The 13472-nt window shown below is 43.4% G+C and overlaps 1 protein-coding gene across 11 annotated transcripts in view; it reads right to left on the reverse strand.

Annotated features, from left to right (window-relative positions):
- STON2 (stonin 2) overlaps positions 1-13472 on the reverse strand; it is a 74546-nt gene that overhangs the window by 21688 nt on the left and 39386 nt on the right. The window lies entirely within an intron of this gene.

The following is a 13472-nucleotide window of genomic DNA, read 5'->3' on the forward strand; positions in this document are numbered from 1 at the left end:
TCATGTGGTCAAGAGGTAATCTCATACACTACCTTTACCCTGAGCAATACCAAAGTGATTTACAAGTTATGTCACTGCTGGTATTTAAACCCAAAGACCCATTTAGAAATTTCTAATGTAAGATTCTGTGGAAACTTCAATTTCAGTTGTGTATTTTAATAATTTAGTTACTTGTTGAACTGTGAAGACAAATGTGCTTCATAGACAAGACAGCTGATACATAGCTATAAATTATGGAAGATAGCCATGCTCAACTTTTGCCCATCGCTAATACTTTTCACCCCTGTAGCTTGTTATGCAAACACTTTCTGTTTAAAATGCAGAGTACACCATGTAACTGCATGAGAGTAGCCAGTTTGGCCAGTTCTTCTTGACTGAAAGCTTATGTGAGCTCCAGGCTACAGGAAAGTTTTATGAGCTAACAGGTGAGGTGCTCAATGCAAAGGTGAGAAGAGCTACAACAAAGCCACGTGTATCTGAATTTCTTTCTTTTTTTTTTTTTTAATTCTGAAGGGATTTTTGACACATAACACAAGGAACTGAAGGCAACTGGCAAGAAATAGTGTGAGAAAATACAAAGGACAGCCTTATCTACATGCAATGCCTGACCCACATAGATGCCACCGAAGATGCACCTGCCAGTTCAACACCCACACCCTCAATAAAAAATATTAATTAAATGTGCCTGAGAAGCAGGATGATGCAAAGGATATGACACAGAAATGGGCTGTAAAAGCCTTAGGTGCTAATCTGAACCATGTGACTAAGTGACCTTCAGCTAACAATTTATGGCCTTTGCTCCACAAGTTTTCTCTCTGTAGCAAAGCAAAAATACTGATGTAATGGAAAGTTTGAATGGTTACTGTCATGTGTTTTTGATAAATAGATGATCATAAGTCATGTGAAAGCTTGTGGGTTTTCTAGGAACCATACAGGATAAAGGGAATAAGCAAGGAAGCTCCTGTAGGGAATAAAACAATTGTAGAGATTAGAAGCTGTGGCCCTTGACTGAGCAAAGCTTTTGTGTGTCAAAGTAGTTCTTTGTGCACGGGCCATTGCAAGCAAGTGTATCTGGATGAAAAGAGAAAGGTGGAGAAACTGGAGTAAACAGCTAAGGTTCAATGCTTACATACCAGACTGGCTGTGAGCTGCAAGGAAAAATGCTGGGCTTTGGCTTCTTCCTTTTTGCTCCTCCCATAGGCTGAAAAACAGGGTACTGTCCACACCACTCAGATGCAAGGAGGATTCCACCAAAAAATATTGGAGGCAATATTTGCCTGAAAAAGGCTTACCAAGACCTTGGAAAGCAAATGCTTGCAGCAACAGATCATGAAACATGCTTCTTACAGTCAGATAGACTCCACTTTATTTGGTAATTGTTCTGTCATTGTCTTCAAAATTCATACTGGGCTGCTGCTAAGGTGGTTGCATGGTTGAGTCAGAATGCTGCATTGCCTGTTTTCACCTCTTGAGGCCTTTAAAGAGGTGTTTTGGATATACGTTGAGCATGACAATTTAGAGAGACAGAACATATTAGTCTTATAACATAAGAAATATTCCCACTACTGGTAACCTAACTCCAGCCTCCTTTACAGTGACACTGATCTCAGTTTTTGCTCTTCAAAAAGAAAGTGATGCTACAAGGGTTGTCTTGGAGAGTGTTATAAAAAGCACAGCTGCACCATCAGAGTTTGTGCCTGCCCTGCCAGTCTGGCAAGCACAACCAAACCACCACCAACTTCAGCCAGCTTTGGAAAATAACAGAGTTGACCCAGCTCATTGTATACATGTAACAAATTAACTCCCAAAGAGAGTGGAAGACAGAATACTTGTCAGCTTGTTCATCCAAGCACATTTTAATTAATTGTCCTGCTATACAGCCCTCTGTCCAAGTCTGAGAATCTTGTTATCATCCCATGGTGTTATCAGCATGTCATCTCCAACCTCAAGGCAGCTGTCAACCAGCCTGGGAGGATGCTATGACAGACTGGCTCGTTTTACGATATATTGCTGTGATTGATGAGGCCATTTCCCCTTTTCCACACTCATCTGCTCCAGGCCTGAGACTCCCTTAGCACGACCAGTCCAGGCTCCAACCATAAAACCCCAGCTGTTGTGCAGCTATTCACAATTGCAGGAAATTAATAGAACCAAATCTGGGCTGTTGCCTATCTTATGTCATTTGGAGTTTTGTTTTTCCTTTTTGTATATATGTGTGTAGCTGCCACGGCACACAGGATTATTCAGGGTTCCTCCACAGAAACAGCCAAACAGAAATGATCCAACAAGCAATTTCTTCCTCCCCTCCTTGGACCACCTTGGTTTGATTACAGTGAATGGGAGGGAGGCGTGGGACTGGTAAGTGTGAAAGTTTGAGCAAAAGTCTTCTTCTCACCACAAGAATGGAAAAATGTAATTCATTATGTTATCACAGTACTGTGGTGAGAAGCGAAGAAGAAACCTGTACTTCAATCCTCTGAGCTGATCTTAACTTCTCATCTTTTCATCTTTAACAGGCATCTTCAATCCAAACTATGATTCTGGATGGAGGCAAAATACAGAGTATACAAGGTCCAAATTTCTGTATGCTAGTCCTGAACAACTTCTCAGACAACTGATTTCCTTTATAATTTTTAAGTTTTAGCAACCCTTACCACCTAGTCTTAGCTGTATGTCCTATTTCATCCCCAAATGATGCTCACCATTCTTTTCTTGGGAATGCAGAGAGGAGAGGAAAAGGGAATCCTGAAAATCCTTGTCCTGAGGCAATAGAAGTAGGAATCAGGCAGGGTACTAGAGCTGGATAGGGTGGAGCTCTGACAGTGTCAGGATAATCCCTGTACAAAACACACCACAGAGAGCTAAGTGGAAATAGACTTCTGCATTCTGGAAATGTGGAAGGGACCTAACAGATCTCTTCAGGATACAGATCAAGACTAGGGAGGAAAAAAAAAGGTATGGACAGCGTGACAGGAAGCCTTACCGCCTCTATCACCAAACTGTGTAGCTGGTTTGGTGGTGGCGCCAGAGATGAGAGCTGAGCACAGAATGTGACCAATGTGAAGGAAAACAACAGGGCCCCCACAGCTGCTGTGCCCTGTAAACAAAGCTCAGCTTTCTGAAGGGCCATGTGAGATTTTGCAGAAGAGTCCTGAAAGAACTGAGGTCTGCCCAAAGGAAACAACAGGGATTAGAGAAATGAGGAACACGGGGTAATAAGATGAGGACTTTACTGACCTTAAACAAAAGCTACTAAGATTATAATTAATCTTAGTAATAAACTAAGATTAATGTGTTCCTACAAAAAGATCAAATGAACATTCAAGAAATAAATGGGCAACACTTAAATGCATAATCAAAATACCCGAAAGCAGTATCTTACAGAGTGGCACTGACTGGTGGAGGAAATTTGACTAGAGTTACCTAAGAAGAACAACATTGCTATGGACAAGAATGACTGCTCACTTCACTGGTGAGCATACTATTCTAACATTTCAAGAACTGATCTTATCCTAGGAAAAGAGATTTTTTTTTTTTTCTTCACGAGATAATGCCGCAAAATTACTTCAGTATATTATGAAAATGGGGGTGGAAGAAATTTTTTGTCCACTGGTCTATTTTGATAAAGGACTTGTATAAAATGTATAAAATAGCTGTCAGATGAGGAAGTATCACCAGTGGACTTCCACTAGCTTAACAAGTCTAGAAGAAATATCTAAACTCATTTAGGAATGTAATGTATTCAGATCTTTTGCACTGCTTCTCCTCAGTTTGCAGATTTGTACCACTCATCTAGGTCACATCAAGGTCAAATGGCAGAAACAAAAAGACAGTCATGTGGACAAGTATATGCACCCTATGGAAAGGTTTGAATTTAACTTCTCACATGGAATGGCATTTCTTGTAGGCTTTGTTCAGAAAAACACACATGAGCACTCAAAGTCATGCAAAAGAATTCTGCCTTCCCACTGGCTTCAGGAAGGCATGTTTCTGCTTGAGACAAGGAAAGAGAATGTACTGGGAGTGTGTTTATTTGAACCACAATTTTAATGCTCTAGAAATGCTGACAGCTTGCAAGATTAAATTCTGTATTTACTGACTCAGCAGCATCCTCCCCCCTAAATTTCTCCATCATCATCGCACCACAACATAAGGGGGAAATTCTAGAAAACAAAGTATCTATGGACATCTGGCAAATCCGCACTTGAGTTCTCTGAGCTGGATCTAAATAAAACTGTTTCTTGGGGTCAACTCTGATGATTTTGGATATGAAAACTGGTTCACCCATAAAGCAAACTGAAACCCAGATCTCTCATTACATGATCTGAACAGTTGTCAATGGCAGCAGCCTGACTGTGCAGGGATAAAAACCATGCCACAGTCCTGTGGGTGAGCCAGTCTCCTTAAAAATTGTTTCAGGATGCATCAGGAAGCAATTACCGAATCCAAACAAAACTTATGACCCCTCTCCTTCTTCACCAACTATCACTTGGGAGAAGCCAGAATTATTTTTCTCCTCTCTCCCATATAGTTAAAACATAATTTAAGGGGATTTCCCCCCCGCCCCCCCTTTTAACTTTTAGCCCTGTTCAGTCTCTTTGTGGCGAGCCTTTTGTCTTCGGGAAGAGGCTATTTCGCTGGAAGCCGATGGAAAGACAACTGTCCGGTAGACAATGGAGCTGTCTGCAGAGCAGGCGCTTCGGAGCAGGGAGCGGGATGGCCGAGCCAGAGGCATTCCGGCCTGTTGCCATAGCAGCGGGGTGAGCGGGCTGCCCTCCCCGGCCGCCGGCCGCGGGGAGTCCGGGCTGGTGCTCGTGCCTGGGCCCGGAGAGGGCAGGGCAGTGCCGGGAGCCCGGGCTGGGTGTCCTGCAGGCCCGGGGAAGGCAGTGCCGGGAGCCCGGGCTGGGTGTCCTGCAGGCCCGGGGAAGGCAGTGCCGGGAGCCCGGGCTGGGTGTCCTGCAGGCCCGGGGAAGGCAGTGCCGGGAGCCCGGGCTGGGTGTCCTGCAGGCCCGGGGAAGGCAGTGCCGGGAGCCCGGGCTGGGTGTCCTGCAGGCCCGGGGAAGGCAGTGCCGGGAGCCCGGGCTGGGTGTCCTGCAGGCCCGGGGAAGGCAGTGCCGGGGCTGCGCGGCCCTCACTGCGGGCCGGCCCTCGCTACAGGCTCCCCCGCGGGACCGGCTTGTACGGACAAGCCTCGGCGCTAATTACAGAATTTGAACTAGATCAAAATAACATGCACCAAACACGTTAAAAGCATTGCGCGCCTGGAACTGGCATCCTTCAGGGTCCACCAGAAATAGCTGGGAAAACAGAAGGTCCCTGGCTATGGTCATTTCACAGAAAGCTCTGGCTGATCAAGGACGTTGAGTGGATGGCTTGCAATTTTAACACAAAGCAGGAACTAATTCTACATATTTTTTCTATTTCTCCAGCACAGCAGGATACAACAGGAACCATTAGAAAGTCATTCAATGGAAGTGGCAGTACTTTCCCAATACAGGGAATAAAGATAGATAGCATTAGTAGCATTATCCTCTGTAAACATAGGTAAATTTGAACAGGAGGGCAGCTACTGGAATCCTAAATGCTTTCCCCAACTTTTGGCTCTCAGCGCCGAGTCTCTGTATGTACATGTAGCTCTGGAGTATGCATATTTTTACAATCCACACCTGAGTCTCACTGTCCAAACGGAAAAGTTCTGGTTGCTTTTGTGATAGACAAGACCTTTTTCTCAATGATCTTCGATGGAAGAAAAAAAAAATCTATTGTCATCCTCTTATTTCACTTCTTACTCTTATTCACTGTAATGCTTGGGTACCAAAATTGAGGGAACAACATCAACCAGACAAAGCAATTCCCTTTTCAGCCAAGACCAGCATTACTTTTGATTTGGTTGGAAGAACAAGGATCCTGCCTGCACCAGCTGTCCACTCCAACAGTTTGTAAACAATAAGTTTTATGTAAGTACACCGAAGTCTGAGTGTTTCTTCACTGTCTTTTTGACCAGCAAAGCAGGCTGAAAATCTCTTGAGAACAGGAGCTCTCATGAGCGTATATGAACTTCAGGTCAGGACAGAGTCTCCTGGATCAGCATTCCTGACAACATTTCAGTGATTCTCTGTTGGTCCCAGCTGGAACCTGTACATGCTGAGGCAGCTGCAAAACAGACAATAAGCTCAACTGAACAGCTTCCAGCTTTGGTAGAGCTCTGGAGTTCAGCTTAAATTTGGGAAGGAGAAAGTTCAGGTTGGTTCTTTTAATTTACATTACTTCATTCAGTTCTTAACAAGGGTCCACCTGGAAAGGGGATATTGCCCTGTCTGCCCATGGATGGCCAGATGCCAAGCAGATTGCACTACTGAGTGGATATATTCCTCAGATGTCTGCACTTGCACGATGCAGCAGATAAAAGATATGTAAAGCAGAACTCCTATATCCTGCAAGCAGCAATTTTGCTGAAGTGGCAAAAGGGAGCCTTTCTTGCTACACTGAACCAGTAGGAGACTTAGATGGAAATAGTTTTGTACACCTCATTCACTGTTGACTGTAAAGGTGTTTTACCCTAAATGCTATCTTCAGTAGTGTGTACTTAGGGATAATGTGCATGGATTTCCTTCAGGTAAGGAGAGTCAGAGGGAAGTAGGCAACATTATGGGATGGATGGCAACTTTGGAAGCAGTGATTCTGGAGAAGATTTGGATGATTATCAGCTCTGATGTGATCTTGAGACTAAAAGAACCCATATAATAGGATTTAGGAAGAGACAAACATGACGAGGATGAGAAATAATTTCACCTGTGTATTTAGTATGGTTTGATTCCTGGTGGAACTTAATCTTTTGTCTAGAATTCAGGAGCATAGAAAAACTGAGAATTGTTCAGAAAAGATTCACAACAATACAAAGGAATAAAAACTACCACACATCAAAAGACAAAAGCTCAACCTATTTAATTTGCTCTACGGGAGATTCAGGAACAATCAGTCTGTAAGCACCTACACAGAAAATTAGAAAAGAAAAATTGCTGTGATCTAGTAAGTGATATGCAGTAGTTGGTAGGCAACATGGAGAAACTGAGATTAAAAACCACGCAGTCAATTAACCACTGAACTGATTTACAAAAACCCTGCTCAGTGAAGTCACAGGAGTGCTTTAGGCAGGTGAGATTATTCTAGTTCTCACAGGAACTAAATCAGGGATGTGCTATGTTTTGTGATATGCAGAAGCTCCAGCTACATGATCACTTTAAAGCTTTTAGAACTTTTAATCTGCATGGGAAAAAATATAGCAATGGTTATTTAAGTGCCTCCATCCCACTCCCCTGTTGTGTGATGAATTTCAAAACGGCTGAATGAATTTTAGTGCTGTTCCCTCACAGAAAAATAATTATAAAACTAGATTGGATGTGGAGGGTTGATGTCAAATTGAGCATCTTGGAACTGAGTGTAAAAAATGAAAAATTTAGTTTTTCAGATTTTACAAAAAGTTACAAAGAAAGCCAGACCAATATTCAGAAGGCCAAGTATAAACATATCTGTGAGGATGTCCTCACACAACCTGCTCTCAAAGTACTCAAACATACACGATCCTACACGTGATACTGCAGTACTAAATGATATTGAAAATAACAGAGGAATAAAATATTTTGCATGCGATTACCCTTCCTTATATAGCAAAACTTAGCTGAAATTTGCTTTCTTGCACTTCAAAACTCGATTCCTGATGTACACTTTTGTGTAAATCCAGCTGCTTATTCCTGCATACATGGGGGAAATGCACTGCTTGTGCTTTCAACAAATACCGAGGCACTGAAATCCCTTAACAATGCAGCCTTGACGAATCTGAATTGCTCACTCACCCACTGAAATTCTATACAGAACAGCTCAGAGCTGTTAATCTCACAGCAAACCCTGCTTCCAAACCTTCCCTTTCTTGAGCATCTCACTGGGCACAGACACAGATCTCCATTATAATTTCAGCAATATTTGCAGAAAATGAACGTAGCTCTTTTCGTATGTTTCATTTTATCTTCTATACAAAGAAACAGGCAACTTTTCATCCGTCTGATCAGAAGAGAAATAACGTCCCACCAAAGTTCACGAACCAAACCACCCTCCTCCCCCACACGCTCCTCGGCTCTACAGCACGGTGCGTCCGTCCCAGCGCAGTAGGCGCTATGAATAAGGCACAGGAGGAAATCAAATGCCGATTTAGCTGCATACAAACGTACAATTCTCTTTTTAATCACTTGTTCTCAGGGCACGAAACGTCAGCTCTCTGCCTCATCCTACCAGTAGCGCTCACAGCACCTAACCCTACCTGTAAATAAAACTTTCCAAAGTCAATAATATCGTGTTGGAGGTTCCCTTGGACTTCATGGGCTGGAGATGTTTGCCCCAGTCTCCTTTCTCTGTAGGATCAGCCATCCCTCCGCCTGCCCAGGCGCGCACCGGCCCCGCTGCTGCAGTACCTTGCTTCTAAAAGAAGTTTATGCGCTGCTCCTCCTCCTGCTCCCACCGAAGCACGAAAAGCACCCCGAGGCGGCCGAGCTGAGCGGGTCCTCTCCTGGCTGCAGTCCCGGGGCTCGGCTCCGGCTGTGCTGCGGAGGAAGGCGCCCTGCCCTGCCCTGCCCTGCCCGCCGGAGCTGCGCGCCTGCCGCGCCGGCCCGCCCGCTGGGCAGGGCGGAGGTGGGGAACTGCAGGTTGGGGGCAGGTCTGGCACACCCAGAAAAGCAGGAGGTGGGAGACGGACAGACACGCAGGGAGCAGCCGGCGAAACGGGAGCGGAACTTCACGTTAATGTCCGCCGAACTAAACCTCCGAAGTTTTGGGGTTTCCTCCTCCAGTAAAAAAGCTGCACTTTTTTTGGCGAAACTAAACCAAACTGCCAAACATTTCAGCTGATCACCTTGCAGAAATGCAGCAGGGCTGCTCCCGTGTCAGCAGTGGAACCACTGTGTCCCGTTAACTCTTCTATCTCCAACTGGCTTTAGGACTAGGATTTCCTTTTGTCCTCTCAGGTGAACTGTTTTGGATTTACTACAGACTGGGTAAATACAGAGATAACTTTTAAATGCAAAGCACGTACCACATCTTAAAGAACTCAGTCAGTCATTTCTAATCTCCTTGGAAACGTTTTCCTATGTTTTTCAATCACAGACAGGAGTCTCTCTCCAACTAAAGAAATTCGAGGGTGGTTTTTGATCACTGGAAGGATATGAGATTCCAGTGCAGTCTTACGGATGGAGAATGAAAGGAATAAGCCACCTGTTTTTAAACACCAAGCAAGACAAATTTATGACATCAATAACAGGATATGTCCATTTGTGATAGCAGGAATTAGACTTAATGATCCAGGAAGTTATTGCCAGTTCTTGCCGTAAAAGGAAGGAGAAGGAGACCCCACCTATGTACCAAACAGACAGGTCCACCAACAGAGTGCTCCACCTGCCAAATACACTTCTAGGTATTCCCAAATGTCCTGTTTCAGCCTGTATTTTTTCTCTCCTTGCCCTTACCTCTGCCCCAAGCAGTTCAGGTGTAAGTCTGAGACATTCCTTGGGTTATTCAGGTTTTTCTCATTTCCCCTTATTGATTAGTATGTAGAAAAAAAATTACACGTGATATTTTGACACACTGAGGAAAACAGACTATTTGAAGGCAAGGTTGTCTGGACAATTGGGAAGTAATGCCAGAAAGTACCTGGCATACAGAAAAATTACTGATTTGTCATTTACCCATCAAATTATATCAGTATAGAAATAATTTTAAGTACATGAAATTAACCACAGAAGGTAAATGGCTTTATGGTTTGAATGGTGGAGTCTGGCACCATGCAGAAGTAAAAATGAAAGGTCAAGCTATGATTTCTGAGTGTTGGTACAATAGTGATTGTGAATTAAATGATGAAAGGGGGTGAGGGTAGGTGATGGAATGAATGCAAGGACAACTGTGTGAGTACTTCCTGTGGGAAAGATGCCAAATAGCATGCAACAAAGCTGGTGCCTGCCAGCCTGCAGAAGAGACTGCCTTACTAGAGGGATATGTATGTGTTGATAGGCAAGGAGTCAGAATCAGTGGTTAGATGCCTTTCCTCAGAAAAAAACCAAAACAACTTGTAAACTAGGAATGGCCACATGCTGTCCTTACTCATGCCAACCTATCTGTCCAGGCCTTTGCCAATTTAAGTCTATTCTACTCACCTGAAATTAAACAATTAATGGAAGAACCAGAACATCTGTTTTGTAATCCCCCCAGGTCTGCCAACCGTGAAGCTGTCCCTTATGCAACACCATCATGCCTCACTTCCCTCCCACACCTTGTTGTAACAACTTCATGTAGCGGACAAGGCGTTCTCTGTCAGTGTAAGAAAAAGCTGCTTTCACACAGGCTGAAATTTCCCAGGCTTAGAGCAAGTTCAGACTAAAGCAGAATGAGATGGAGAAATTAGCCCAATGACAAACTGCTTGAACAAAAACTTTTAAAGGTGTGGGCTTAAACAAACATGCTGGCTGGAAAAAATGAAAATTCAGATCTACTCTTGTGACTTCCCAGGTGAACAGTGTTTGTTTTCTCATTTTATTCTTTCCCTCCTCAGCCAAGAGAAAACTCTATGCAGATAGTTTTGTTTGCTGTTCTGTCTGTTGCCCCAGTCTTTTTGTGTGGAACAGTAATGTAAGATGAGCAGGGAGATGAAGTCATCTTTCCCCAGACTCCTCTTTTGTTTCTTGTTCCCAATTAGGGTCCATAATTAATCTGGCCACCACGACAGAGCACTGCATGGGGTGCTGGGATGTCACAGACATACTGAAGCAAGGTTGTTTCTCAGGAAACAGGTTTTTCTTCATAAGGTGGTAGTCCCTTGACCTTTTGTCTAATACAAAAAAAACCAAAACCTTCTAAAATGTGAAGATTAATTAACTCAAATTAGGGACAGAATCAGATTTGTGGGGAAAGAAATAAAACCTGCTTTCCAAAAAATACATGCACTATAGAGCTGTTATTTTTTCTAAGCAGAATATCTCAAAAACTGTCAAGAGCCTTTGTGAAAAATTTAAAGGATAAATTCACTCTAAAATGCCTGTTAAGCTGGTTACTCAGCCTCTGCTTGGCTGCAGGAAACCTACGTTCAACTCTGCTTTTCTCTACACAAGAGCTCAACAGGAACTTCATGTCTCTCATCCTAGAGAAGGATCCTACCCACCCTGCTATTGCTAGTTTGGGTCCAGTCTGCCAAAACCCCACCTTGGAGCTTGATGGAAGCTCAGTCAAAATCCAGTGTGGCCACAATACCTTTCCAACAACCCCTACAGAAAACCAAAACCAGGTGATAAATATTGTGTGTCTAATTTGGCACTTCAAAGATTGTCCTCTGGATGTTTGACAGCTCTCTGACAGATAGTGCTGTAAATAGCTAACCAATATATCTTTTACTGCTGGGGCCTGTTTGGCAGTCTAATGCAGAGCAAATCACTGAGAGGTCTCTAAATTCTCCCAACTACCCCTGAGAAGGTGAACTTTTCATCACACCTCACAATCATATTTCTTTTATTCTTATTCATCCTAAAAAACACGAAAGCTGTATGAAAGTCTGTTTCAGCTCTGTTTCCTGAGGCATTTGAAGCACAGGTAACAGATAAGGACTTGCTCTTGAGCAGTGTCTTGTCACTGCTGGCCTGTATTCATCCTGCAGCAGTTTGGAAAGAGAGAAGGAATCAAGCCCAGGCTGAACACAGTCCTCAGTCAGCAGCATTCGGCTTGTGTTTATCGTTTATCTTACAAGCACTGAATTCTGAACAGTTGCTATTCCAGGATCCATTTATTAGGAGGAAAAAATGGCAAAATTAGAGCACAGTAGTCCAGAACAGGTTTCTATAGTATCATCCTAGCTGGACAAGATGGTTTAGGCCAGGATATAATCAAAGCAAAAAACCACCACATAGAGAATGAAAGGCATCAAAATACATTAGGAGAAAAGATTAACTGAAAGCCAGATACTCCTCTACTCCTCAGCTATATACACATAGCATAATGCAAGTGCTAGTTAGAGCTAGATACAACTTCTCAGGACTGAAAATATGAAAAACCCACTGATACCTGTGAAATCTATGAGACATAGTCTCTGACGAGTTTCTGCTTCTTACATAAATCCACATGCCTGAAGCAGCATTTTGACAATAAGTGTTTAAGGTCTGTGGGAAGAAAAATGTGTAGAAAAGTTCACAGCTCACAGACCACTGTTCAGCTGGTCCAGTTCTCATGCTGAGAACTCTGAGAGATGCCTCCTTCACCCCTAAGGGTGTCCATACCATCCATTTGAAATGGATCCCTTTAGATGCCCCTCCTATCACAAGTGACCAAGCCCTTCTTGGCCTCCAAGCTGTAGGCAGGAGCTCTGTGCCCCAAAGACAAGGCTGGTTCACAAGTGCCTGAGAATGCTATTTTCCTCACATCCTGGTTGAATTCTGACTGACAGAAAACATTTCCTTGCTGTCTCAAAGCAATCTGTGCTGTGGCCGAGGAGACCAGGATCTGTGTGCACAGAGAGGGATGGGGTGGGTAAGGAAGCCGGGGGGAACACAGGGCACTGTTAAGAGCTGTCAAATTGAAGAGCCACTTGGTTGCGTTGGTCTGATGTTCACCCATCCCTTCCAACAACAATCAAAACTGAGATTTTTGTTTGAAGTCTTGCAAGAATTTACAAATAAGAGTATGGATACATGCATACCCCCACACATATACAGAAATACAGACAATTAATGCACAGACAGACAGAGAGTACCCTGGCTCACCTGCTGCACGCTTCTGCTGCCTTGTGACTTTCAGCCACATAATAGAAAAAGGCTTCAACCAGTGCCTGAGGCAAAAAATCTGAAATCTTAACTCCTGACCATAATGACTAGAAGGCATACCACTTCTCCAGTGCAGTAACACTGAAGGGAACAGAGACAATCTGAAGAAACAGCAAAACCAGTGCCAAAGCAAATGCACAATCCTCAGGATTTATGAGGAGGAAATACAGCTTAAAACTCTGGCCTTTCATTCTTCTGGAGCAAAGCAAACTCTGACGTGCTCAAGGAGTTATATATTTGTGAAACAGCTCCTATGCCTTTAATGACTATTACAAAAAGCAGTCTTCTTTATTTGTATAATTTATAATCACTTTATCTTCAAGTGAAAGGTGATTTTTAATGGAAGACTCGTGTATTCTGCCATGTTACACAAAAGTCACATCTACTGTAACTTACTCTTGGTTGAAAGAAGAGGTGGCAAACATCTGGGCCACAGTGTCTGGAAGCTGAGAGAAGTCACTTCAGTGACAGTCATATTGCAAAAGTCGGTTTCTTTACCCCAATTTAGTGGAAATTTTGTCCAGTTACATTTCCTATCAGATTACCATTACAGACAGTACAGAGTGACTATGCCAACTGGGTGTAACCAGCTTTATTCTCACCTGCCATGCATTTCCATAGGACTGG

The sequence above is a fragment of the Cyanistes caeruleus genome, chromosome 6 (genome assembly GCF_971803275.1).
Source record: "Cyanistes caeruleus chromosome 6, bCyaCae1.hap1.1, whole genome shotgun sequence".
Lineage (NCBI taxonomy): Eukaryota > Metazoa > Chordata > Aves > Passeriformes > Paridae > Cyanistes > Cyanistes caeruleus.